At 43.7% G+C, this 23,412-nt stretch overlaps 1 protein-coding gene across 3 annotated transcripts in view; it reads left to right on the forward strand.

Moving 5' to 3' along the window:
* Positions 1 to 3,351: 3,351 nt before the first annotated feature.
* Positions 3,352 to 23,412, forward strand: part of PRR5L (proline rich 5 like) — a 77,630-nt gene continuing 57,569 nt past the window's right edge. The window contains exons 1-2 of one of the 3 annotated variants that reach the window (XM_038405194.2): positions 3,352 to 3,377; positions 3,652 to 3,990. The gene's annotated coding sequence lies outside the window, so the exon portion shown is untranslated. The other 2 variants (XR_006282090.1, XM_038405195.2) reach the window with 2 other exon arrangements.

The following is a 23,412-nucleotide window of genomic DNA, read 5'->3' on the forward strand; positions in this document are numbered from 1 at the left end:
GATAAAGTAACACAATGTGCTGCATCCACATGGATTCACTCTTTCACCCAACTGAAAATATAAAATATATTATAAGCCAAACCAATAAAAGGTCATGTTTTTTAGTGACACCTCTTGTGGTTTTGCCCTCTTTAGAACAGCGTGTGTGAGAGCAGGACATCTGAGTGGGAGAGGGCTGCAATCCTATATCAATCTCACTGTGGGGAGGATGTGTGGTAAAAAAAACCCCAAGGTATTTCTGCAGCAATTTCACGCATAGCTGTTCAATATGTAAATGGCTGTGATAACATCTTTGGTGATGCTGATTTGTAGTGTTCTTCAATTCTTTTAATGATGCTTTAATCGGACCCTATAGGGAGTAAACTCCTCTGTCCCATAGTCTGTTTGTACTATGCTGTTTGATCAGGTGCAAAGTATTGTCATTTTTTAGATAGGTTTCAGAGTAGCTGCCCTGTTAGTCTGTATTCGCAAAAAGAAAAGGAGTATGTGTGGCACCTTAGAGACTAACAAATTAAATTTGTTAGTCTCTAAGGTGCCACACGTACTCCTTTTCCATTTTTTAGATGATTGCTTTTCTGAGTGGTGTAAGGAGTTTCCATCGGGATCAATCTTCCTGTACTTTTTCATGACTGAAAGGCAAAATGAAGCTGCTAAAATCCTCTTCCTTGCCCGTTAATCTGACCACAGCACCTGGCTCTTTGAATCCTTCCACTAGCTCTTCCTGACACCCTATTAAGTGTACATTTCCTGTCCTCCCCTTCAAGGTCCTTCACATCTCTAACCCTCCCTTGTTGTCTCATATCAAATGGCCATCTCACTGCCTGTACTCCACTAACAAAGTCAGGCCCCCAGGACTGGATTAAGTCAATTGTGGGTCCCAAGCACACCATGACAAAGGAGTCCCTTTTGGCCCCACCCCAACTTGGAATGGAAGTCATTGGGTACCCTCCTGGAGAGGCCTGGACAGCAGTAATGGGGCCCTTTTCCTCCCCAGGAGTGGCAGCAGGGACTCTCTTTGATCCCCTCTCTTCCAGAGAGGCAGAGCTGGCAGCAGAGGGTGTCCTCAGTCCTTAACACAGTGTATCTGCTTTGGTGGGTGGAGTAGGCTCACCTCACTTTTCTCCTCCTGACACACACAGTGTCCCCTGCTGGGATGGGGTTGGCAGGAACTCCCCTGAGAAGTGGATCTTGGAGTTAGCACCCCATTGAAATTTACTAAACTCCCCTCCTTCAAATCCCTCAGAACTCATTTCTGCCATGATAACTGATAGGAAATTCATTAATTTTGGCTTGGTTAAAGGGCAGATGAGGAATAAGTGACACTTTATCTACTTGGAATAATTAACAAATATACAGATATATAAAAACTGTATCTTTGTAGGTCACATATTTTCTTCGGGGCAGGAACACGGGAACATGTCCTTTGTTCAGCCTGATTGGAGCTTTTAGGCACTTATTCAGTAGTAGTACATCCTGTTTATATAGCCTATAGCAGCATTTCTCAAACTGGGGTCCAGGAAGGTACTCCAGGGAGTCCATAGGCCCCACTGATCAACTCCACCCCCTCCTTGGCATGCAGGAGGCACTGGGAGGGTGAGGGAGGAGGGGGCGGAAAAAGGTGGGGAAGAGGAGGGGCAGGAATGGAGCTGGGTCAGGAAGAGGTGGGTTAGGGCCTTGGAGGAAGGGGTGGAGCCAAGGTGGGGCCTGGGGCTGAGTGGGGAACTTGGGGGTCCACACATTTTTTACAAATCAAAATGGAGGTCCTTGGGTTGCTAAAGTTTGAGAACTGCTAGCCTATAGAATAACAGTGAGGCTCCTCAGAGGGAAAACTACAGCTACATGATTTTAGCTGTACACTCAGATTTGTCTCTAAGGTACAGAAATGTGGGTTACATTAATTTGTTACACATATTTAGCACCACTTATTTAAAGATCTCGATGGGCATTAAGTTAGACTCACAACACTCCTGTGAGAGAGGCATTAATTATACCTTTTTATAGGTAAACCGAGGCATAGAGCTATTATGACAAGTTTCAGAGTAGCAGCCCTGTTAGTCTGTATTTGCAAAAAGAAAAGGAGGACTTGTGGCACCTTCGAGACTAAGGCATCCGATGAAGTGAGCTGTAGCTCAGGAAAGCTTATGCTCAGATAAATTTGTTAGTCATTAAGGTGCCACAAATCCTCCTTTTCCTAGAGCTATTAGAAAACCATTCCTGGAGTCATTGAAGTCACTGGCCCCAAGGATGCAGGTGGCATGGACATTTGTGCACTGGGCCCCTGCTAGCTTAGCCCATTGCACGCTCAGAGCTCAGGTCAGCTGTCTAGTTGTGAACAGAAGGCACTAAAGGCAGTAGTCCCAACATCCAGCCCTGTGTGTTGGTCACCAGCATGCCGCTCAGGTACACAGGTTACTTAACAGAAGCAGAACTCTCCTAATGAGTTAGCAAGAAAGGAAGGCGTTGTGCATGTGGTGTACTTTGACAACCTTTGGGCTTGGTCCTGCAACCACGTCAGCACCCGAGCAACTTGAAGCACCTGGGTAGCTCCACCGAACCCAGGGGGACTGTTTCTGTGCCGAAAAGCGACTCGTGCATGTGTCTGCAGGGCCGAGGGTCTGGGGCTTTTCGGAGGCGCTGCAGGACGCTGGCTGCCGCCCGGGAGTAGCACGTGTCAGCGGCGTCCTGCCCAATGCCGGCCGCTAAACAGAACAAACGGCAGGGAAACCGGCCGCCACCAGCAGCCCAGCCCACCCATGGCGCGCTGGCTTTCCATTTCCAAGGCTGTCCAGCCGCCTAACGTCCTAGAGGCGCCTCAGTTGCTTCCTCTCTCACGCCCGTAATTAGTGCCCAGGGCAAATTCCTGCTCCCCTTTCCCCGGGGTGCGCGCGCCATTTGGGCTCAGACCCTGCCAGTCTCTCCGCTGCGGACGCCGCGGAAAGCGGGGAGGGCAGCTCTGTTTTTTCCACCAAATGCATCCGGTGAAGTGAGCTGTAGCTCCCGAAAGCTTCTGCTCTAATAAATGTGTTAGCCCCTAAGGTGCCACAAGCCCTCCTTTTCTTTTTGCGACTACAGACTAACACGGCGGCTCCTCTGAAACCTGTTTGTGGAGTGAAATTCGTTGTTCTGTTGAAAGCATCCAAGATCTGATCGTAGTAAGGAACCGCCTCCTGCCCCCCTCTTAAAGTCACAAAGCCATAATATTTTGCCTTTCAGTTTCCCCCTCGTGGCGGGCTCTGCTTAATCTAAACTCCCCCCGGAGGCTGGATGCGATTTCAGCACATTGCTGCCAAGTAAACGCAGCCTTTCAAAATTGCTTGTATTTAGCAACACGAAGTCAGTGCCCAGCTCCTTGGCAGTCCAGGCAGGCGCTGTTTAGGGTGAGCTTTAACTGTGCAGACTCGCACATCCCGTGCACGGTGCCCCTCATTCAAATCTTTGGTCCCCTCCCTCCCCTCCAAGTTTCCTCTGATCGGCTTTGTTACACTTGAATGTCTAGCATTAGCTGTGCCGGAGGCAGAGGTGCTCCACCAGGAAGAGGCATGTGAAACTGTGGCATCTTTTTCTCTCTCTTCTTTTTCTTTGAAGGCCAAAGAACTTAAACTTCCTGAAATAGTTGAATAGAAGCTGAGCGGACTTTTCTTCTTTCCCCAGAAGCTGGAAACTGACTAACCGTTCAAGCAAGGCTCCAAAGCAGAGAGAGAGCAGCAGTACACTTCCTGCAGGGGACTCCCTGGACTTTCCCCTCTCCCCCCATTTGTCTCTCCCGGGAGGAGCCAGCAAAAGGCACATTGTAAAAATAAAAACTGGACCGGAGCCAGCAAGTGTAAAATTCTAAGTGGTATTGACCAGATCGCGGCGGATAAAATAGAAACTTCTTCACTCCCTGATGGGAAAAGTCTCAGGAGAGAGCTGAAACATTTCCAGCAGCGGTCATCTCTTATTTCCTTCTCCAAAAGCCGCGATGCAGCCCTAACTTAAAATAAAAAGGGGGTGAGTGTGAAATACACTTTCATTTTTGTCTTTACACGGGCAATCTAAAGTGGTGGGGGAATGCACTGGCATTTAGCGTAATGCAAAGAGCGGAGGGGGCGATCTCTGAGGAGCTACAGCAGCAAATGGAATCATGTAGATTTCGGATCACAGTGTCAGCGTTTGTCTTGTTTGAACAGGAGATAATCGCAAGGTTGTTGCCGTTAAAACGGTCTCTGGTGGGTTAACAAGATGTTTATCTTGGGAGAGTTTGCAGAAAAGAAGTTTGGGTTGTGTCTGACCTTCTATAAGAGCCATGTGCTTTATATTTTAGGCTGACACTTTCAGCTCGTTGGGTTGTTTTTGTCCATTTGTTAATGATTATTGAGGCATGGGATGCACTGACAGCGAGAGCCTGCTTGATTCAAAACAAAACAAAAAATGAGCAAGGTTCCCATATGGTAACATAAACAAATAAAAATAGAATCTCTGGGCTTTTGATGTCTTTGAAGAGTGAGTCATCTTGAAAACAAAATGCCTCATTTTATCCCTTCCCCTTAGGAGATACAGTAATTCTGAAATTGGGGGTGGGAAAAATAAATTTTTCTCTGGCTTTTTCGGTTTGCTAAATGAATTTAATTATAATGTAGCCTGTTTCAAAGAGACTGAAGCCATGTAACTGCAGAAAGCCTGATTATCACCACAAAAATTGTTTGTTTTTTTTCTGCTGCTGCTAATGGCTCACCTTACCTGATTACTCTTGTTATAGTTGGTATGGCAACATCCATTTTATCATGTTCTCTCTCTGTCTGTGTGTGTATATAAAATCTTCCTACTGTATCTTCCATTGCAAGCATCCGATGAAGTGGGTTTTAGTCCACAAAAGCTTATGCTCAAATACGTTTGTTAGTCTCTAAAGTGCCACAAGTACTCTTCATTCTTTTTGTCCTAAAAGGCAGAGAAGAGAGATCCATCTTCTTTAACACCCCCTCCCTCCCATCTTTTCTCAGTACTTGTTGAAAGTTCATTTGTCTGGCTGTTTTGTGAATGAAAGAATGAAATTTCTTCTTCCCTAATAATTGCTCAGGGTCTCTGTGCACTGGGAGATTTTTGTAACTGGCTGTTTTTAATAGACAAAATGTTAATATTTTCACCAGAATTCCTATTAGTGGAAAGAATCCCAACACCCTTCTTTCCCCAGTTCTCTAAAATGTCCCAGCACTTGCAACTCTTGTCACTTGCCTGGGCTGGGCAGAAATGTAAATGTACATAATGCAGGTTTTGGGGTGATGCAGTTTATAACTGCCTATACTTTTTTTTTTTTTTTTTTTGCTGGCCTTCTAATCATATGAGCCCTGTCCCTCGATTTTGTGTATTTTTGTTTGTCAGCAACAAATTCTGAGCATATTTGTAGACAACACTATAATTCTGTGGTATGAAAGGTTTCAGTTATGCTGAACTCACCAGTGTCTGTGGTTCAACACATAATATCTGTTTACAGTGTGTGTATGTATGTTTAGAGTATATAGACAGTTATGACTTCAGCTAGGTTGCATAAATTCAGCACAGAAATTGATCCACAATCTCTTTCTTTTCCTATCATAGAAGCCACAGAGAAACTGTATCAAAGACCACAGTGGCATAAATTACTTCTTGGTTAGTTTCATGTCTTCATTGTTCTAATATTTATTCAAGATTTTTCCCTAAAAATCCCCAGACATTCTAATAGCTTTACAAATATAAGTCAAATTCTGCTCTCTTTACCCTGTGAGTAACTTCATTAGCCTTGTCGATGTACAAAAATGACCTGTGACTGACAATATGTGTGAGCAATCGGTGCAGTGCTGAACATAATCTGTCCTGGTCTGCAGGACCAGTTAAACCATTTCAACACCAATTCAGTCGTACCTGTCATCAGTAGTGGGAAACTTCTCATAATACAGACAGTGTTACTGACTTCTATGTGAGCAGAATTTGTTCCACAACATGTCAGTGCAGCCATCTCTGGGGTGGAACTCACCAATCATTTAAAGGAGTACACAAGAACAATAGGCCATTGATATTGTTTGGGACTGTCAAGAAGAAATACTTTTATCCAAGTGTTTTGACAGGGGGAATTTAGTTAAGCAGAATGCATTTACCTGTGCTGGAATTTCCCCAGGACAAGGTGGTTAAACCTTCCTTAAACCTTCGATGTCACCTGAAAAGTGACATGGGCTCAGTTTTGAAAACCTCATTAATTTATTTCTCTCTTCCCCAAACCATTTAGTTTTTCTAGTGCCTTGATTTTGTGTATTAAAGCCCTCTTTTGGGGTAGTGTTGGCTGCAGGTTTTAGGGGCTGGATCTCTTTCTCATCTCTTCTTCCACCCCAGACTTTACTTTTGTCCTACCTCTTTCGGATGAGCTATGTGCTTGTCTTTACATATTGCATCTGCCATTTAAAATCAGAAGGAATAGCTTGGCCTTATTAAAATTAGTGTGCTGGGGCTAGGGATATCTTACCTATCCTGACTACTGTAAATGAGGATTCCAGGTGAAGTGTTTATAGGCACCTTTGTATGAGACTATTAAAATGCTTGTGTGGTGAAACATATTTTTCAGATGTTAATATAGTTTTACTGATCCTTTTTATTAGGAGGGAACTATGTCAAATGTCAAATGTTTGGGTTTTCCCCATCACAAACAACGTATATATTTTTCCTGTTTTATTACTCTCACCACAATGTTATCCTGGATGTCTGGAGCAAAGTATATCTTCGACAATAACTGTAAGGATCCCGGTAATAAATATTTAACAAATCCCTGGTCACTTACAATTTCATGGTTGTCGCTATGTTGCTCCCCCTGGCTGCTTGGAACCTCAATAACAGCAGGGATAAAACTTTGATCTTCTGCTTTGTGAGCACAGGACCCTATCATGTGAACTAAAGGAGAATCTCCATTAGCTGTCGCGGTGTAGGGCAACAGGGCACACAGTTCACAATTTTAATTCATTTCCATTAGAGTCCAGTGGTAGATGCAGCCACACGTCAGCTCTTCCATTATACATCGTATGGTATGTACATTTGAGGATCTAAAATATGGCAGTAGATTTTGAGATGGAAACAGAGATTTAATTAGATCTTTATTTCTTTTAATCCAGTAAGGTAGAATATATAAAAGCACTTTTATTCATAGTGTTTGGGCTCAGTTTCCCTGATTAACACCATGCATAAATTCTAAGACCATTATTATCTAGTCTGACCTCTTGCATAATGCAAGCCATAGAACCTCACCCAATAATTCCTGCATCAAACCCATAGCTTCTGATTGAGCTGTAGCACGACTCTTAGAAAGGTATTCATAATTTCTTCTTTCAGTGAATGTGTCTAAGAACATAGGAATGTCCATACTGGGTCAGACCAAAGGTTCATCCAGCCCAGTATCCTGTCTGCCGACAGTGGCCAATGTCAAGTGCCCCAGAAGGAGTGAACCTAATAGCTAACGATCAAGTGATCTCTCTCTCCTGTCATCCATCTACACCCCCTGACAAACAGAGGCTAGGGACACCATTCCTTACCCATCCTGGCCAATAACCATTAATGGACTTAACCTCCATGAATTTATCTAGTTCTCTTTTAAACCCTGTTATAGTCCAAGCCTTCACAACCTCTTCAGGCAAGGAGTTCCACAGGTTGACTGTGCGCTGTGTGAAGAAGTCTAGGGTACTACATTTTATATGAAGAAGGTAAATCACGTTCTCCCATTTACTTTATCATAATACAAGAAAAAGGGGACTTCAGATGTAATGCTTTTTGGTTACACAACCCATAATTAACGCGTCACTCACTGCCACAGGATGTCATTGCAGCCAAGATTTTAGTAGGATTGAAAAAGGGACTAGATGTGTATATAGCTAGGCAATAATGCCTTACGGTATGTTCAGGTTACAAGCCAATCACTAATTGATGGAGTTAGGAAGAAACCTCCCCAGAGGCAGATTATTCCATAATCATACAGTGTGGGAGTTTCTGGCACCTTTGTTTGAAGTGGCTGGCCAGTTTTCTGGCCACTGTCAGAGACAGGACACTTGGCTGGATGGATTTGATCCAGTATGGCAATCCCTGTATTCCTAGTCTTCTGCCCATCAATTATGAAAACTTTCAGTTCAAAATGGTTTAACTTGGGATACAGAGGTGGAATTCTTAAACGAACTGTTGATATATCAATAGTAAACAAAGCCCATTAGAAAACCTTCTATCACTCTGTAAAAGCAAATTGAACTGAAATATGGATATTTACAGTGTAGTTGACAGCTAGCATGGATATCATAATTTCACCCACCCTTCAAGATAAAGGATCCTCTAAACAGTTTTGTGTAACCAATTCATGGATTATACAATGTCAGTTCAGATGAGTTCAAAGATTCACAAGGTTTATTTTCAAAACTGAAGGACCTAGTAATAAAAAGCTGTGTTGCCATCACTCACAATATTTGGTGTTTTTCTCAAAGTCCCAGCTCCCAGGGAACCTCAGCTGCCATTTAAAAAAAAAAAAAGTTTCTAGCTCCTATAGTTGTAAGGAACAACAATTTGAAAACAAGAACCAAGTCTATCTCAAAGGCTCAGAAACCAGACGGCAAGTAAAAGAACTCAAAATCTATTAATTTTTTAAAAACTTTTGGTTTTTAAGTCAGTCACATGATTCTTGGGGGGCTTGACTCATGATTTTTGAACATTTAGGGTTGACAGTACTGATAACCACAAAAATATGGTGGTGTTGTCTACACTAGATTTATTGTCTTAACATTTACCACTGGTGAGAATGCAAGTGTAGATTTTACACACTAAGAAGACATGTTCTGTGATCCTGTTCTAGTGTTTGTCTAATGGAGGATAACAGTCTACTATTGATGCAAGCTGAGAGGTTATCTTTAGTTCAGATGGTTGAAAGTCTTCACTTCAAACAACCCCTGCTGAAAAGCCATAGGGAGGGTTGTTCTGTAAACAGGGCTTGTACAGCCACTGGTGTTCTCAATGGCCACATTTTCTAACCCAGGGGTAAACAGATGGTGAAAACACCGATGTCTGGTCTGTTCGGGTTCTCCCACTGTCGTTACTATCGGTGGAGCTGCAAAGGTGGGAAATGTTAAGGAAGTGTCCAGTGCAGAAAAGGTTTAATTTTGCTAGATCACTTCTACTTATTGTATGGATGGACCTAAAAGATTTGTGGTTATTTAAATTGGACTAAGTCATGTCTAAAGAGATATTGCATCTTCTCTAATTAGCATCTCATAGGCAATAAAATGTCATTAAATTTAAACTGACATGGCTTGCTTGCTTTAACCTGTGATGTGGGATTTGTTTTAATTGAATTTAAGCAGTTGATATGTTGAGCAGCTACATTTTTCTTTTTCTTTTTTAAAAAAATCATTGCCAGATTTCTCTATATGCAGAGCAAATCTCTTCTAATCTTCACAAACTGTTCTGTGTGGCTAGGACAGTACACTTTGTCTGAATTAACACATTTACATGCTTCCTGGAGTTTTGCTGCAGATGTTACTAGTATCATTGAAGAGAGACTGAAAACAGGATACAGCAGTTGAAAGTTCATGTTGGTTTTTGAGTTTGAATACATAAATGTGCTAGTTATTCCTCAGGCCTGCCAAGACCCCAGTCATGCAAAACATGTAGGTCCTGTCTACACTAGAAAGTGTTGTTGCTTACTCATGGTGCATGAAAAATCCACACTCTGGAGAGACATAGCTATGCTGACCTAACCCCTGGTATAGACAGAGCTAGATTGATAGCAAAATTCTTCCGTTGATCTAGCTACCACCTCTCAGGGAGGAGGATTCCTACGCCGACAGGAGAACACCTCCCATCAGTGTGGAGAGTATCTACACTGATGTGCTACAGTGGCACAACTGCAGTGCTGCAGCTGTGCCAATCTGAAGTGTAGACAAGCCCTATGTCTTCACTGCCAAAAAAAAAGTGTGATTTTGCAGGGGAATAGCTGGAGTTAGCTATCTCACGGTAAAATTCAAGTGGAGACAAGGTATAAAACAGTTCCCTCTATGGGTTTTCAGCAAGGTTTGAAGTGAAGACCTTCAGCACAGCTCTACGTTTGAGTTAAAGTTCCATGTAAAGTTAAACCCCTTAGCGGTAGGCCATTATCCTTTACTGTACAAGCTCTAGAGAGGGACCATGGCACAGTTTTTGTCAGTGTGTTAAATCTACACTAGTACTCCTACCAGTGGTAAATTTTAAGAAAATAAACCTACTGTAGAGAAGGCCTTACTTGAATGGGTAGTAGTATTGCCAACCCCAAGCATTCAAAAATCATAAATCAGGCCCTCAAAAAGCATGAGATTAACTTGCTGAAATTAGTAACAGTCAACACCACCAGGGGTTTATCTTGACTAGCTACACTGTGATGGGAGAACCTCAGATGATTGGATGCTGCTAAGCTTGCTGCTTGGCAAAGCTATGAGCAGCGGAGGCACTAAAGCTCTCTGTCTGCAGACTCAGACAGCATCGGATTGGGTCATGTTTGAAAGGTTACATTAGCCAGAATAGCTAGAACAGGGGTTCTGAAACTGGAGGTCAGGACCTCACAGGGGGTCGCGAGCTGTAAGCCTCCACTCTAAACCCCGCTTTGCCTCCAGCATTTATAATGGTGTTAAATATATTTTAAAGTGTTTTAATTTATGAGGGAGGTCATAAAGAAACTCAGCCTTTTATTTTCTTAGACTTTTCATAATGAATTTTAGTGCTCATAGTACATGTGTGACATACATCTATTTAACACCATAGGTTCCAAAGAGGCCTCTGTGGTGTCAGAAATAGAGTGGGCCTTTTCAAACCATGGTGGGCTGCATGCAAAGGTTTTCTTATGCTTCAGTTCTCAGACTGTTTCCCCCACCCCCACCAAGTGTCTTGCTTGGAGTTTCAGGTATGATTCAGCCTCAACAGCTCAAAGCAAAAGTCACTGGAAACCACTGAGTTTTTTGGTAAACGTTGCATGGTTTTGCTGTCAAATCATAACTGGGCCCAGGTTTGAGAGAACTTTCACTGAACCTGTTTAGAGGCTATAATGAAATCTATCACCGTGGAAGTTTCCTGGCAAACACTGGAGAGATGGTTGTATCCAGTGGATAGGGCCCTGGGTTGGGAGACTTGGCTCCATTGCTACCTCTGCTGCTCACTCATCTGAGGGAGTCACTCTAGGGCTCTGTAATTGCATTCCCTCATCTGTAAAATGATATCATGATTCTTGCCCTCCTTTGTAAAACATTTTGGGATCCTTGTGGAGTGCTAAGGATGAACATGTCACAAAACTGTCTGGATCCCTCTTGAGAGATGATTTACCGAAATGAGAGGGGCTGCAAAGCACGACATAGAATCATAGAATATCAGGGTTGGAAGGGACCTCAGGAGGGTCATCTAGTCCAACCCCTGGCTCAAAGCAGGACCAAGCCCCTGTTTTGGCCCCAGATCCCTAAATGGCCCCCTCAAGGATTGACCTCACAACCCTGGGTTTAGCATGCTAATGCTCAAACCACGCTATCCCAGGACTCATGTGGGGGGTTCAAGTACATTCCAAGACTGTGTTTTGAACTTTGTTACAACTCCCATCCACAATCGCATCACTGCTTTTAGATCGGGGTGAGATGGTGGGGGAGATAAGCCGAGGTACATGTTTTCCTCTGTGTTATAATTTGGAGATGTCATCAGCCTTGAGTTAGTTGAGCTTCTGGGCTTTAGTCCAGCCAAACCTGGCCTTCTTTCACATTCTTTAATAATTAATTTTTGGTATTTAATTATAGTACATGTGTCTTGTCTGGGTCATGAAGCATGTGCTTTGTGTTTCTTGGCTGGCTATTTCTGCATTCTTCTCTGTCTTTTGCTCTGAAGTCCAGCCGGCCTAGTGTGGCACATAGTGTTTTAGTCTTCTGTATTCCCCTAGCTGGGAGCCTGAGATTTTTGGATCTGAGGAATGGTGAAGCAGCAAGTTCAGCCTTCTTGTTGGGGGCAGCAGAAGGGAGGAGCTGGAGGCAGGGAATCCTGGTTGTATCACCCCTCCTACTTGCAGCTGTGAAATTGCATGCAGCAGCAGTTGCTCTGGCACTTTGGAAAGGAGTTGCCTTTGTACATGATCTTGATCAAAGGTAGGGACCTACAACAACATGAATTAAAAGGGGATCTGATATTGTCATTTTGTAGGTCTTGAACTTGGATATTTTCTTATATAATTGTTTTACTACTGCTGTACCACTGGCAAGACACTAACTTCACAAGCACCTAAACCAGTTCTTGTATACAATCCAATTCTCTCTCCCCTCCCCCAGTAATTTTATTTTTCAGCATACAGATAATTTTATGAGCATGTTTGTTTTAAGCAAATGATGACTAGAAGCTTCAGTCCTTCCAATTTGCTTGTGTTACTTTTTTGGGGCTTTTATTGCTGTCAAATAACTTTCTAGGTGAAATCAGAACTAACCCGGAGGATGAGATGTCAGTTATGTGGGTGGGGTGGTGGTAGTATAGTACAAGTATTTTCAAAGAAAACATAGTGGCAAGTGTGGCTTGTGAATAGGGCTATCATCTGGCTATCCTTTTTTTTTTTTTTAATTTGAGAGGGAAATGACAGCATTTTTTTGAGGAGCAGGTTTTAAATTTTATTTTGTTTATATTCGAGTAAAAATGTTTGTTAGCTTAGGTTTGGTATCAAAGCCCACACTTAAAAAGCTGATTTTGACAAACTGAAAACAGTGAATCTCTTTCTAACAATAATGATTTGTTATAGCAGCAGTTGCCTGTTTTCAATATGTTGTTTCATTCAGAGTCTACACTAGCAAAATATCTTCTTGTAACTTGGGTTAGCTGAGGTGCAGTGGAGTGGTGGCATTAGCTCCAACACATCAATGGGGGAGGTGATGTTCCTACTCGTCCAGCTGAAGTTTTCTGCTTTGCAAATTGGCTTTCCACCAGCATTGCGAATGTGAGCCATTGACATATGACTTTGCAGTGGTTCAGCAACATCGACAAATAGTGCTGGTAAGATGGCAACTGGACATGAGAAATGTTTTCTTCTCCCTCATGTTTAATCCTATTCTGATTTTGTGGAATAGAAACAGGATGAACCCTAACATAGTCCTTTACTTACAGTGTAATGTCGCTAACTAAATTAATTAATTCCTTGAACTAGAGTTTCTGCTCACAGAATTTACACGCTTTACTGGTTTTACCAGCAAAGTTGGTGACTAAGGGTATGCCTACACTGCCAGAGTTACATTGCTGGCAGTTACATTGCCACTCAGAGAGCGCTGAAGGGAAACCACTGTTGTGTGTTCACACTGTCAGCTGTCTGTGCAATAGCGTATTCACCACTTGCAGCACTTGCATCAGGGTATTTGGAGCGGTGCATTCTGGGCAGCTATCCCACAGAGCATCTCTTCCTCTTCTGCTGCTAAGAGTTGTGGGAAGGCAGAAGGGGGTCATGGGGCATCCTGGGTCCTGTCCCAATGCCCCGTGATGCATTGCTTTGCATCCCCGCAATCTCTGTGCTTCCGTCTGCATCTGGCGCCATCTTTCAATGGTTTGTATACTGCGTGCTCTGCCTCTTCGGTCTGCAGGAATGAATCCCTCACTGTTGACCAATATGCTGCTCACTCTCACTAACACGTCACGTGTGGCAGCAAAGTTTTTCTTAAACTAGAAAAGCAAGAGGAGTTCCACATTGATCTCGCCATGCGTAGTAGCTACGACACGAGATTGCTTGTGGCATTCACAGAGGTGCTGACCACAGTGGAATGCTGCTTTAGGGCTTGGGAAACAAGCACCGAATGGTGGGATCACATCGTGATGCACGTCTGGGATGACGAGCAGTGGCTTCAGAACTAACGGATGAGGAAAGCCACATTCCTGGGAATGTGTGATGAGCTCGCCCTAGCCCTGCGGTGCAAGGACACGAGAATGAGAGCTGCCCTACCATTGGAGAAGTGCATGGCAATTGTACTGTGGAAGCTCGCTACTCCAGACTGGTATCAATTGGTCACTAACCAGATTGGAGTGGGAAAGTCGACCGTTGGACTCATGTTGACGGAAATGTTCAGGGCCATTAATCGTATCCTGCTCTGAAAGACAGTAACTCTGGGCAATGTACCTGACATTGTGGATGGCTTTGCACAAATGGGCTTCCCTAACTGAGGAGGGGCAATAGATGGCACGCTTATTCCAATTCTGGCACCAGACCACCTAGCACATTAATCAGAAGGGGTATTTCTCAATGGTTCTCCAGGTGCATGTGGATCACTGTGGGCATTTCATGGACATTAACGCTGGCTGGTCCAGAAAGGTGCATGGCACCTTGGAACAGTGGCCTGTTCAGGAAGCTGCAAGCAGGGACTTTCTTTCCAGACCAGAAGATCACTGTAGGGAAAGTCGAAATGCCCATTGTGTACCTGGGAGTCCCCGCCTACGATTTAATGCTGTGGCTTATGAAGCCATACACAGGGTACCTTGACAGCAGCAAGGAGCTGTTCAACAACAGGCTGAAGAAGTGCAGAATGACCGTTGAGTGTGCTTTTGGACATTTAAAGGTCCGCTGGCGCTGCCTCTATGGGAAGCTGGACCTGGCTGATGACAATATTCCTATGCTTATAGCTGCGTACTGTACACTCCATAATATTTGTGAAGGGAAGGGTGAAAGCTTCATTCAGGGCTGGACCGTTGAGGCTCAGCACTGGGGGGCTGAATTTGAGCCTCAGCAGTCCAGGCTTGAGTGAAGCTTTCACCCTTCCCTTCCCAAATATTATGGAGTGTACAGCTGAATTAACCAGAGACCAGGGCTATTAGAGGGGACCAGCATGGGGCCATAAGGATCAGGGATACCTTGAGGCAGCAATTTGAAGCTGAAAGCCACTAATATTTGTTGCTATGCTCAGGAGTGCAGTGCTTATAATGCTAGGAGGTGACTGTGATTGGTGCAAATGATGCACTGGGAAGGTTTAAGAAAATTGCCTGTTGCTTTGCAGGTCTCTGTTTGCTTTCAATTAATGGAATAAAGATTGCTTTCAAACCAAAACAATTATTTCATTAAAAACAACAACTGGAGAGGAGAGACACACAAAAAAATACATCAGCTCTGTAGGGGATGGGGGAAAGGAAGGTCCCAGGAGGAGGTGGGGTCCCAGGACGGTTAAAGATTTGTGTATGTTCAGGTATCATATGCAACCTTGTGCTTTTGGAGTATAGTGCCGTGGGTATTGTACTTCAGCAGGGCTAAACTGCAGAGGGACAGGTATTAAGTGCAGTGGGTACTGGGAGTCTGCAGGGCTGAACTGTGACTGGGCAGGCGTGGAAGGCAGCTGGTACAGACTGGAGCCAGAAGGTTGATAAGAGTGTGTTGGCGGATAGTAGGGGGCTTCAGTTCTTGTTTTTTGGCTGCGGAGTGCATCATGACATCATGCAGAAAATCCTCTTTAGTTCTTGGTGCCGCTTTCTAATTCTGCGCAGCCGTTCAGCCAGTGATAACAAAGAGGGAGGCTGGGCTCCCAAGGTTATATCTGTGAAGCCAAAATGCCACATTTTACAGAAGCAGTATTGTTTGCAACACACAGACCACTGAATCAAAACACAGCTACTATTCACATACCTGTCACTAACTGGCTGACCCCAGGCAAGCACACATGAGCCACAAGACCCCAAAATGGTGAGTAACCGCAGGGGAAGGGGAAATCAGTGTTCTAGGACCGTACTGTACGCAGAGCATGTTGCTCTTGGAGAGAGCCAGCACTGTGGGGGGGAGGGAGGGGCGGGCTTATAATCATTATTGTCCCCACATTTTCCACAGGCTGTGTTCTTTATGGAAGATATCTCGCTGCTGAGGGTGAGCAAGGAGTCAAGGGAGGGTCTTCTCCAATACTGCGGCTTCTGCCCTGGCCCTTATGCGGCTCACTTGTGTGCAGCAATGGTGTCCGTGTTTCTTCCCCCCAAGTGATGGTAGAATGGCACGGGAAAGTTATCCTTAATGGAACAAGAAACAAAGCAGCTCTGCCAAAGAATCTGCCCAGTATCTCCGTGAGAGTTTCCTGGAGATCTCTGAGGCAGATTCCTGTGAAGTGAGGGAGTCAATCAATACCCTGTTCCGCCGCTCAGACTAGGCATGTGGTGGTATGCACATCATACAGACACAAGCCTGCTTTCTGCAACCCTCCTGCCCCCAACAACTCGCTTCAGCAATTTCCAAAATCAAAGCCACTTATCGGGGCCTCCTCTCTTGTTCGTGCTTTGTCAAGCTCTGAACCCTGTGACTGGTTAGACTTCTCCAGGGTTGAGTAGAGCTCCTGGCTGCATGCATCTCTGACCTCTGAGTCGTCCTCTGTCTCTGGGTCACCCTCCCCCTCCACATTCCTTCTCCAGGCTCGGTCCACTCTGGACTGGCATGCGAGCCACCGAAGTGTCCACAGTGGCTTTCGCAGTGGAGGTGGGGTCGTCACAGAGTATTGTGTCCAGCTCTTTGTAGAACCAGCAGCTCGTGGGCGCAGCATCGGAGCTGCGGTTTGCCTCCCATGCCTTGTGGTAGGCGTTCCGCAGCTCCTTCACTTTGATCCTGCACTGCAGTGTGTCCCGGTCGTGGCCCCTTTCTGTCATGCATCATGAAATCTGTCCGTAGGTATCATAATTCCTGCGGCTGGAGCGCAGCTGGGACTGGACAGCCTCCTCTCTCCAAATGCTCTAGCAGCTCAGCATTTCTCCAAGTGGGGGATCACCTGGTGCATGAAGCAGGCTTGGTCACCTGGAAAGATGCACGGAGACAACTGCATGCATCACCGAGCAAACAGGAAGGGGACTTTTAAAATTCCCAAGGAATTTAAGGAGTGGGAATCACGGTTGGTCACCTGAGGGCAGGGCAGTAGAGTTCAAACCGATGACCAGAGAGGCAAGAAGAGGCATTGTGGGACACCTCCTGGAGGCCAATCAGAGCTCTGTAATCAACCAGGGTGTCTATAGTGGCCCTGCGGAGCTGTAGCCCTGGCACAGAAAGCTGTACACCTCTCGTCTAGGTGATTTTTTACAGTGCTGCAACTGTGCACTTTCTGCGCACTAAGTGGCTTGGCAGTGTGTACACCTCGGGAGTTACAATGCAGAAAGCTGCTTTGCTGCGCAGAAACTTGCCAGTGTAGACAAGGCCTAACTGGAACTTTAGGAATAAAGAGATAAAGTTCTAATATGTATGCATAAGCTGTTGTCTCTTAATGCTGAGAATTTGACAATCTTATCAGAGGAGTGTATTCAAACTTGTAGTGTGACCCTGCAAACCCTACTCTCGTCCTTGGACTGTGAGCTCTTAGGATCATGGGCTGTGTTTGTTCAGTGTTTGGAAATACCTAGTCTATACTGAGCACTAGAGTAAATAAATAATGAGTAATCCTTATTCCCAGGAGACGTCCTATTGAAGTCAATAGGACTGCTTACATGAATAAAGGTTTGCAGGATTAGATCCTTGCCTTTCTTTCTATGAGGCTGATCCAAAGCCCTTTGAAGTCAATGGTTAGATTCCCATTACTTTCAATGGGCTTTGGATCAGGTCTTGAAGTCGCTATGGACCAGATTTTAAAAGGTATTTGGGTGCCAAAAGAAAAAGATAGGCACATGGTGGGGTTTTCAAAAGCACCCAGGTGCCTAACTCCCATAGGCACTTATGTGCTGTTGAAAATCCCTGTCTGTGTCTTTAGGCACCTAAATACCTTGGCTCAATGGGCCTAATTCAAAGCCCATGGAAGTCAGTGGAAAGACTCCTATTGACTTTGATCAGGCCCTATGGGACATACAAAACAAGCTAGTTTTGAAGTTTCTAGTTTCACTTATCCTTGAATTAGCTAAAATAATTTCTGATCAGAACCTGTTGTTTCAGAATGGGTTTTGTTAACTGTGTGAATTTTTTGGGGAAGGGTGGGCCTGGGGATTAAAAGCTTAATTGACTTGGTTTAAATTCATTTTTTTCTTTCTCTCACTTTACCCCTCCAAAAATCAAACTCACATGACGTTTTCTTGAGGAAACTGAGCAACTGGAAAAACAAATGGAAATTGGATTGCAGCCTTAAGGGTAGCAGGCACTATCTGCGCTCACTTTAAAAAAAACCACAACTGAGCCCTGGTCAACACTGCAGACTAATGTCGGTATAACTACATTGCTCAGGGGCATGGAAAATCCTGCAATTATTCCAATCTAACTTCCTGTGTAGATAATGCTGTGTTGATGGGAGGGCTTCTCCTGTCGACATAGCTGCCGCCTCTCAGGGAGGTGAAGTACCTTATGGGAGCTAAGCTAAGCAACGCAGCTGCACCGAAGCAGCACTGTAAGTGTAGACAAGCCCTTATGTTCATGCGCATGCCAGCATAGTTTTGATAAACTGAAGTGCACTGAGATAGAATTTTGTGGAATATCTGCATTTGTCAGTGTGGCCCTGGAGTAAATAATTTAAAGAAATGTGTTTCAGAAAGAATTGTGATTGGATCGTATCAGCTGAACACACATCATTTCATTGATCACATGTTTTGTTAAATATTTACTGGGCTTGAAAAAGAAGCAGCTAACAAAATTTTAGCCTGGTTCTTTCTGCACCTTTTTGTATCTGTTTAGGTTGGCTGAGTGGGATGGAGCTGTGTTTTTACTAAGGGAAGCCATTCATGGAATTGTAAAACTGGCACAGTGGGAAATCCCTTTTGAAATTATTATTTTTTCCTAGATTTTTATGCAAGAGACCTAAAAGTTTCTGGTATATGGTGTTTTTTCCAGTTGCATTAATTTTAAATTCCATTTTAAGTGTGTTTTACAATAATATCTGGATTGCTTTGGTGCTAACTCTTGAGTCTAACTGTGAACCCCCCTTCACCCCCATTCTCTGCGGCTAGATTTGAGGAGGGCTGTGAAGGTTTTGTTGGGTGAAGAATGCTCATTTGATTTTCCTTCTGCATCTGGTTTAAAGTTGCTTTTTGGCTAGTGGCAGCTTGGTGCGAATTTACTTTTGGTCTTGACAAATACAAGTGGTGCCAGTTATCCTATTGCAAGCCTTTCAGTCCCTTGTGCTACTGCATTGCCTGCTTCCACTGTCAGCCATCTGACACCCACGCTGCCTTTCCAAAGGAACTTGTTTCCAGTGCATATTGACCCCTGCTGCCCTGGATCTGCAGGAAAAAATATCAGGGAAAAGTAAAAAATAATCCAAGACACAAATGGTCTGTTCTCTTGTTATTTAAATATTTGTTGCTGTGTTTTTTTTAAATCAACCCTGTATCATCTAGAAGATGCAAGTTCTTGAAGAAGCACTGCCAACTTTTTCCCTTTGTCACCCCTTCTTCGGTATTCCTGAAGTTGCAATAAGGAGCAAGTCTTTTTGCTAATCTTTCTTCTCTTCCAGGCAGCTAGATGTATTTTGCCTGTTGCAGGAACACCTTTGGCTAAAATCTTTTTATAATTAATTCTTTGGTGGTTTTCATAACAAACGGGAGATGAACAATTATAAACTAGCATTGGTCCCTTAATTTGACTGGGGATGAGGCTATTTCTTACCTAATTTCTGGAAATAGTTTCCAACAGATCTGTGTGTCTGTATATGTGTTTCCTCTTGCCCTGTTTGGAATCTCTAAAGAAAATGTTTTCTGAAATGTAACATAGGACAGATGGATAACATTGCTTCATTGTCAGGTTATGCATATTCCCCAGTTTAGAAGGCTGGTGCCCAACCATCATGCATTGTTTGTGCACTTAACTCAGAGTTTTGTGGTCCTTATCTTCAGTGTATCTTATCAACTACAGATGTGCTTTGTCTTGGTTTCAAAGGCTTTTTGTCAGACAGATATTAAGCTTATAATTAGGGACTAGTGAATCAGTTTGGGTGGTGGGCCTGTGGGATTGGGATGGGGAGAAGACAACAATCAAACATCTCCTTGAACTTTGATAAGCTTCATATCTGAAAAACATCCAACATAATTAAGTAGATTGGGTGGAGTATCGTGTTGCCAAAGAAGACAATAACTGAATTGGCGTGAAGAGGGAGCTACTCTGTTGCATCTAGAGGTGTTTCACAGCACTTAACCATGTGCTTGTACTGGGATAGTTTGCACTGCTGCTGCCTGGTGCTATATGTGGCCTACAGTTCCTGAACTTGTGTCTCCAGAGCTTGACACCTTTCATGAGCACTAATAAAAGGCAGTATTGCCTAGCAACTAGAGCACTAGACTGGAACTTGGGAGGCTCTATTTCCAGCTCTGCCATTGGCCTGCTGGATGACCTTGGGCAAGTTGCTTTACTTCTCTATGCCTCAGTTTCCCACCTGCAAAATGGGGAAATTATACTTTTGTATACCTCCTTTTGTAAACCACTTTGAGATCTACAGATGAAAAGTGCTATATACGAGCTCGGTGGCATTATTAAAGTCACATGAAACATTTTACAGGTATGGAGAGGAAAAAGCTTGGACAGGACTCGGTGAAGAGCAGTAGGAGGGGGGCATATGTTTTGCTGAAATATTTTTTATCTAATTGGTTCTTTAATCGTTTTTATAGCAAACAGAGGAAAAAGAGTTATAAACTTGTCATACTCAGCATTTTGTTATGCACTATGGCATTCCTGGTAGCCAAAATAGCTGGAATATCATGAAGACTCCTTACAAGACTATAACTATATTAATGCCTCTCTAACCACAAAGAGAGTCTCTCTCAGTACAAGCTGTAAATTGCACATTACGGAACTCTCAAAATGGACACGGCCAACAACTAACAAGATTTGCCTGTATAGAAGAGAAAGAGTTTATAAGGAAGCCTTGTTCTGTGGACCTTTTGTTGGGGAGTGGGGTGCAGGTCTCCTTACTGTAGAAGGAAAATTTGGTCTTCATCAAGTCTAGGAAATGCATCTGTTTGGCAGATACTGCAGAATAGTGATGGGAAGTTCAGGATCTGGTTTGGATGCTTAGCAAAATGTTGTTAAAATGAATTGGGTCTGCAAAATTTAAACTTGCTCTGTCAACAGAATTTTGTCTTGTGAGCATTCTCTTTTCTCCTGCTTTTTGGTGGTCTGAAAATAATAAGAGTAGGCTGTAGGATTGGGAAAATGGGCTTCCACACTTGAGTTTTTGACACTTCAATTTGGAGCCAGGCAACACACTGGTTAATTGTGTTTTGATGCCCTCTAGTGACTGGTGCACATATAGGATAATAGCCTACTATTCTTACTAGCTAACACTTGCTGCTTTAACTTAAATGGAAGAGGCTTGTGTCTTTGGTTTTTGAAGCAAAGGAAAGACTCCCAATGACTTCATTGGTTTTGGATCAGGCCCTTAGTGCTGACAGTCTCAGGTTCAGTTCCTGGTGATGACCTGTAGTTAGGATTGTTGCACAGGAATTGAATATGTGCATGAAAATATGATCGGGGATGTGTATTCATCTTTTATACACAGACCAGAACATGCAGTATCTGTCTGGGTGACTTACAGAAGCATAAGGAAAACAACATGTAAATTTCAATGAGCAAGAGTGAGTAAGAGCCATTCAACAAATCTGTTGCAGGGCTCTGCAAGGTTCTTCAGCTGTAGCTGTGGAATTTGCTGCAGAGCCCATTTCATCCTACAGATTTATGCTCCAGAATCTAAGCTTTCATTTTAAGAAAAGTTTTAGCCCTCTTAATTGCAATTAAGAATATGAACCTAATGCAATGCAGTCATCGTATTTAGGAAAGCCTGTATGCGTTTTTTTAAAGACTGGCACAGGTGTCTTAACTATGGTTATAAGAAAAGGAGTACCGGTGGCACCTTAGAGACTAACAAATTTATTAGAGCATAAGCTTTCGTGAGCTACAGCTCACTTCATCGGATGCATTTGGTGGAAAAAACAGAGGAGAGATTTATATACACACACACAGAGAACATGAAACAATGGGTTTATCATACACACTGTAAGGAGAGTGATCACTTAAGATAAGCCATCACCAACAGCAGGGGGGGGAAGGAGGAAAACCTTTCATGGTGACAAGCAGGTAGGCTAATTCCAGCAGTTAACAAGAATATCAGAGGAACAGTGGGGGGTGGGGTGGGAGGGAGAAATACCATGGGGAAATAGTTTTACTTTGTGTAATGACTCATCCATTCCCAGTCTCTATTCAAGCCTAAGTTAATTGTATCCAGTTTGCAAATTAATTCCAATTCAGCAGTCTCTCGTTGGAGTCTGTTTTTGAAGCTTTTTTGTTGAAGTATAGCCACTCTTAGGTCTGTGATCGAGTGACCAGAGAGATTGAAGTGTTCTCTAATTGGTTTTTGAATGTTATAATTCTTGACGTCTGATTTGTGTCCATTCATTCTTTTACGTAGAGACTGTCCAGTTTGGCCAATGTACATGGCAGAGGGGCATTGCTGGCACATGATGGCATATATCACATTGGTAGATGCGCAGGTGAACGAGCCTCTGATAGTGTGGCTGATGTGATTAGGCCCTATGATGGTATCCCCTGAATAGATATGTGGACAGAGTTGGCAACGGGCTTTGTTGCAATCATAGGTTCCTGGGTTAGTGGTTCTGTTGTGTGGTGTGTGGTTGCTGGTGAGTATTTGCTTCAGATTGGGGGGCTGTCTGTAAGCAAGGACTGGTCTGTCTCCCAAGATCTGAGAGAGCGATGGCTCGTCCTTCAGGATAGGTTGTAGATCCTTGATGATGCGTTGGAGAGGTTTTAGTTGGGGGCTGAAGGTGATGGCTAGTGGCGTTCTGTTGTTTTCTTTGTTGGGCCTGTCCTGTAGTAGGTGACTTCTGGGTGCTCTTCTGGCTCTGTCAATCTGTTTCTTCACTTCAGCAGGTGGGTATTGTAGTTGTAGGAATGCATGATAGAGTGACCAGAGAGATTCGATCACAGATCTTAGAGTGGCTATACTTCAACAAAAAAGCTTCAAAAACAGACTCCAACGAGAGACTGCTGAATTGGAATTAATTTGCAAACTGGATACAATTAACTTAGGCTTGAATAGAGACTGGGAATGGATGAGTCATTACACAAAGTAAAACTATTTCCCCATGTTTCAGAGTAGCAGCCGTGTTAGTCTGTATTCGCAAAAAGAAAAGGAGTACCGGTGGCACCAGAGTGTCTAAGGTGCCACCAGTACTCCTTTTCTATTTCCCCATGGTATTTCTCCCTCCCACTCCACCCCCCACTGTTCCTCTGATATTCTTGTTAACTGCTGGAATTAGCCTACCTTGCTTGTCACCATGAAAGGTTTTCCTCCTTTCCCCCCCCTGCTGCTGGTGATGGCTTAACTTAAGTGATCACTCTCCTTACAGTGTGTATGATAAACCCATTGTTTCATGTTCTCTGTGTGTGTGTATATAAATCTTTCCTCTGTTTTTTCCACCAAATGCATCCGATGAAGTGAGCTGTAGCTCACGAAAGCTTATGCTCTAATAAATTTGTTAGTC

Source organism: Dermochelys coriacea, chromosome 6, assembly GCF_009764565.3.
Source record: "Dermochelys coriacea isolate rDerCor1 chromosome 6, rDerCor1.pri.v4, whole genome shotgun sequence".
In the NCBI taxonomy this organism is placed as follows: Eukaryota; Metazoa; Chordata; order Testudines; family Dermochelyidae; genus Dermochelys; species Dermochelys coriacea.